Raw genomic sequence first — 6,000 nt, forward strand, 5'->3', positions numbered from 1 at the left:
CTGGCTGGCTAAACTGTAGAGTCAAAAAACTTATTAGGGGGGAAAAAATTGGCCTTCAAGAAGTATAAATCAGAGGGCACAGTATCGGCTTTCGAGCAATACAAGGAGGCAAATAAGATAAGTAAACAAGAAATCAAGATGGCTAAAATCAACTTTGAGAGACAAATAGCAGAGGATAGTAAAAAAAAAAAAAAAACCCAAAGAAATTCTTTAAATATATCAACAGCAAAAAAACTAAGGCAGAGCATATTGCACACATAATTAACAATGATGGGAGGATGGTTACAGGGGACACTGAAAAAGCAACCGTGCTAAATGCTTTTTTCTCGTCAGTCTTTACACAGGAAAAGGAGGGGTACACTGACCATGACTGTATGGTTAGTAGTAATAAACAGGACTTGCCACCATGGCTAACAGAGGGGGAAATCAGGGAAAGGCTGGATAAACTTAACACAAACAAATCACCAGGACCGGATGGCATACATCCGAGAGTACTCAAGGAACTCAGTAAAGTTATATCGAGACCACTGTTCCTGATCTTTGCTGACAGTATTAGGACAGGAGATGTACCAGAGGATTGGAAGAAAGCTAGCGTGATTCCAATATTCAAAAAGGGCCAGAGGCATATCCCGGGAAATTATAGGCCTGTCAGTTTGACATCAGTAGTATGTAAACTTCTGGAGGGGATGATAAGGGACTATATCGTAGAGTTTGCTAAGGACAACAACATCATCAGCAGTAATCAGCACGGGTTTACAAATGGGCGTTCTTGTCAAACCAATCTCCTAACATTCTACGAGGAGGTGAGCTGTGAGCTAGATAGGGGGAGACCAGTGGATGTGGTGTACTTGGATTTCGCTAAGGCGTTTGATACAGTTCCCCACAAGCGCTTAATTTATAAAATAAGGTCTGCAGGTATCGATAGCAGGGTTTGCTCTTGGATACGGAACTGGCTAAAAAGGCGTGTCCAAAGGGTAGTAATAAACAGCGCATACTCAGACTGGTCTGAGGTGGTAAGCGGGGTCCCCCAAGGCTCAGTCTTGGGACCAACCTTGTTCAATTTATTCATAAACAACATTGAGGTCGGGATCAGTAGTTCGATATCAGTTTTTGCAGATGACACAAAATTGGGCAGGGCAATAACTTCACAACATGAAGCAGATATCCTACAGAATGACCTGGACAAAATAACAGAGTGGGCAACGACATGGCAAATGAGGTTTAACGTGGAGAAGTGTAAGGTTTTGCACTTGGGGTCTAAAAACATAAAAACACAATACACGTTAGGAGGGGAGCCCTTGGGGGAATCAAAAATGGAGAAGGATCTGGGAGTCTTGGTTGATGATAGATTAGGAAACAGCATGCAATGTCAAGCGGCAGCTTCCAAAGCCAACAGAATATTAGCATGCATAAAGAAAGGGATGCATTCCAGAGATAAGACTATAATCCTTCCACTTTATAAAACTCTGGTCCGACCGCATCTGGAGTATTCCGTCCAGTTCTGGTCGCCAGTCCTCAGGAGGGATGTGTTGGAGCTGGAGAGAGTCCAGAGAAGGGCAACTAAACTAATTAGGGGATTGGAGGATCTTGACTATGAAGAGTGTCTACAATCGCTCGATTTATTCTCCCTGGAGAAGAGACGTCTGAGGGGGGACATGATAGCAATTTATAAATATCTTAATGGGGATCCCAGCTTAGAAAAAAAGCTGTTCATTCGAAGGGATTGCATGAGGACTCGAGGGCATACAATGCGATTAGAGGAGAAGCGTTTTAACCTCAGGCAACGCGGGGGGTTCTTTACTGTTAGGGCAACAAGATTGTGGAATTCTCTACCACAAGAGGTGGTTTCTGCGGGTAGTATGGTGGCTTTCAAAAGACTCTTAGACTTACATCTCAAGGATCAGAACATTCAGGGGTATGGGAGATGATTACAGCCACACATACCTACACAGGTTGAACTAGATGGACTATTGTCTTTATTCAACCTCACCTACTATGTAATGTAACTATATGTAACTGGGGTTATGGCAGCAACTAACTGCCAAAACCCCGGTATTTTTTATTTTTTCCCTTAGATGGCTAGCTTTCAGATAAAAGCGCTCCTATGCAGCCAATGGCTAGACGGGAAGCAAGATAGCCCCCACTCTGCTCTATGCCCTTGGCAGACTGACCTCCGACATCACTTCTGGTTCTCGATCCTGAAGACATGATTGTGTGTGGGGTTTTTTTTTTTGTAAATTAAAGATCTGGGATCTCTTTGACCCATATCTCTCGTAAAGGAGAACCTGTTGTGCCTATTTCTATTTCCTTTGTAATGGGAATGAAAGTGATAAAATAAAGGAACAGTGCAAAAATAAAAGTAAAGCGCCCCATTCCTCCGTGCTCGCTCGCAGAAGCAAACATTTCGTGCCTGCACTTGTAAAAAAAAAAAAAATGTTAAAGCATCATTTAATGGAGATTAGGCACTGTAGTTATGTCTCCATTCCATGAGCATGCACAGCTTTAAAGCATGACATGTTGGGTGTTTGGCGTAACATCTTTCACATACAATACATTTGGGCTAACTGCTGTTTTTAATTTAAAAAAAGTTGTTTTTTTTTCGTCCACTGATGGACACAGCTCCATATCTTCTTAGACCCTTGGGCTTTTGCTGCTCTCTTCAGGAGTAGGACTAGGCGGAAACAATTTTGGATACGCCCCTGAGGCAGCCCCAGGGGGTATACCCTCACTTCCTGCTATAGGACAATTTTTTTGAGGGGGGGGGGGGTTCTGCCTAGTCAGGAGTAAGGACCCGGCACCCTGCTGGGATCTGTGATCCTGGCATTTTTCCTTTTTTTAAATTGAATTTTTTTTTTTTTTTTTCTGTTCCTGTGTGAGCTGCAATCAGTTCTGTTCCTGTGTGAGCTGCAATCAGTTCTGTTCCTGTGTGAGCTGCAATCGACAGCCGGACTGGGCGACGCACTGGATATCATAGATCCTTAGTCTTCCCAGCCTGGCCTGCGAGCGCTAGATTGGCCGCGACATAGCCCCATTGGATGGGGGCTTGCTGTCAAGTTAAATGCCTTGCGAGGATGCATAGCCCTGTTCACGACCAGAGTCGCAACGTACCTCTGGCTGCAGCACCCCCCTTTCAAGATGGCACAGTGATCTGCCAGTAGTGGTGCCCGCTTGGTTCCTGGGTGTGGTGAATAGTTTACCCCTTTTCGGGGAATGCTGGGGTGGATGCAGTCCCTTCCTTGGGTTGGTAGGTCCTTCCCTGAGCCCTTCTCTCATGATTCCCTCCCTTTTTTTTTTTTTTTTTTTTTATATACTGGTGGGGTTCCCCTGTAATGGTTGCCCTCACCTACCCCCTTAGTCCCTTCTTGGGGTGCATGAGTGTTTGGGTGAGGGGCGTTCCGGTTTGGTGATGGGCTGAACAGTGGGAGTGCACTGCCGGCGGCTCTTTTCTTGTGTGCCTGCGACAATTTGTGTGCGAGGGTCCCCCCCTGTTGGACTACAAGTACCTCAGGGTCCTGTGGGTTCCTGGATGCTGTGGGTGCCAGTTTTGTTGTGGATGGCTGTATTCAGCCTCGGTGGCCAGGTTTGTGTAGTCCTGCGGCCTTGTTTATCGTTCATTGATGGATGCAGTCTCTGCATATTAGTAGGGTTATACTGCCCCCTACAAGAGTAGTACACTAGGCAGAAAGTTCTGGCTACACCTATGGTCAGCCCCAGGGAGTATACCCTCTCCTGCACAGGATCTGTTTTTAATCTGCCTAGTCAGGAGTAAGGACCTATTTCCGTGCTGGGATCTCTGGTCCTGGCAAGTTCTTGTTTGATTTTTTTTTAGCTAGATTTTACATAGTGAGGTTGAAAAAAGACACCAGTCCATCCAGTTCAACCGCTGTGTGTGTTTGCTGCTAACCGTACATTGTATACCCCTATATGTTGTGGTCTTTAAGGTGCCCATCTGATAGTTTTTTGAAACTGATACTTTTGCTGATACCACTGCTTGTGGAAGAGAATTCCACATCCTTACTGCTTCTTACAGTGAAGAACCCCCTGCGTATTTTAAGGTTAAACCGCCTTTCCTCTAGTCTTAATGAGTGGCCACGTGTCTTATTGTATTTCCTTTCTCTGAATAGGTTTTTCCATATGCTAGGGTTGCTAGAACTATATTTGTACATTGATATCATATCCCCCCTCAATCGTCTCTTCTCCAGAGAGAATAGGTTCAGTGCTTGTAGTCTTTCCTCGTAGCGGATGTCCTCCATTCCCCTAATTATTTTTGTTGCCCTTCTCTGGACTTTCTCCAGTTCCAGCACATCCTTCCTGAGGACTGGTGCCCAGAACTGGACAGCATACTCCAGATGTGGCCGGACCAGAGTCTTGTAGAGAGGTAGAATAATCTCTTTATTTCTGGAGTGAATGCCATGTAGTTGCCCACCCCATTATTTTGTTCAGGTCCGCTTGTAAGGTTTCCACATCCTGCCCAGAAGATATTGGCATGCTTAGTATCATCTGCAAATACTGAGATTTTACTCGATATCCCCTTCTCTAGATCATTTATGAATAAATTAAACAGGATTGGTCCCAAGACAGAACCCTGGGGGACCCTGCTTTCCACACCTGCCCAATCTGAGTACTCCCCTTTAATCACCACCCTTTGCACTCTCCCCTGGAGCCAGTTCTCTATCCAGGTACTCACCTTATGGTCCATACCTACCCTCCTTAGTTTGAACAGTAAGAGTTTGTGGGGAGCGGTGTCAAAGGCCTTTGCGAAGTCCAGGTACACCACATCCACAGGCTTACCTTCATCTAGGTGGCAGCTCACTTCATCATAGAAGGTTAATAGATTGGTTTGGCAAGAATGATTTTTCATGTATCCATGCTGATTACTACTAATACCATTTTCATTACTAAAGTCTTGTATGTGGTCCCTTTAACCACTTTAGTACCAGTCACGTAACCTCTACGTCATCAGACTTTGCGGGGTTATACCGGGATGATGCCTCTAGCTAGAGGCATCATCCCGGTACCGTTGTTTGAAGCCGACGGTCGGCTTTCCGTCGGTAACGATCGATGCGGCTCGGGAGCCGCTCGATCGTTACCCGGGGGGGCGGGAGGGGACGTCCCCCCCCTCCCGCCGCCTTCCGCGGCTTTGCTCGGGGCTACCGTCCCACCGGGAGCCCCGAGCACCCAGCCGGCACGTCCGCCGGCTGGATGGAGTCCCGATGAATGCCGGAAACGGCATCGATCGGGTCTCCGATGACGTAACCCGGAGGCGGCGTCCATGACGTCACGTCCGGGTTACTGTGCTGCAAAAGGCGGCAGATTTGAAAAACGGCTGTATGCAAAAATGCCGTTTTCGGCATTTTGCATACAGGGAAGTGTAGTGGAGGGGTCTAGGGTCTTTTAGACCCTCGATCCCTCCATAAAGAGTACCTGTCACGACATATTGCTGTCACCAGGGATGTTTACATTGCTTGTGACAGCAATAAAAGTGATCAGATTTTTTTTTTTTTAAAAACCTGTAATAAAGTTTAAAAAAAAAGAAAAAATAAATAGGAAAAAAAAAAAAAAAAAAATTTAGCCGTCCCCGTCACCGTTAGCTCGCGCACAAAAAAAAACGTATACGCAAGTCGAGCCGCAAATGAAATCGCTGTTCAAACCACACATGTGAGGTATCGCCGCGATCGCCAGAGCGTGGGCAATAATTAAAAAAAAAAAGAGCTACACTCTAACTCTAAACTGGTAACCGTTAAATAAATTTAAAGCGTCGCAGATTGAGATCTCTATTGACCGTAGTTTGTCGCCATCCCACGGGGGGGCGCAATTTTAAACCGTAACATGTTTGGTATCTATTTACTCGGCGTGACATCATCTTTCACAATATACAAAAAAAATGGGCTAACTTTACTGTTTAGTATTTTTTAAATGCAGTGAAATGTGATTTTTCAAATTTTTTCCAAAAAAATGGCGTTTTAAAGACCGCTGCGCAAATACCGCGTGACAAAAAAT

This window comes from Pelophylax lessonae, assembly GCF_965119305.1.
Source record: "Pelophylax lessonae genome assembly, chromosome: 2".
Lineage (NCBI taxonomy): Eukaryota > Metazoa > Chordata > Amphibia > Anura > Ranidae > Pelophylax > Pelophylax lessonae.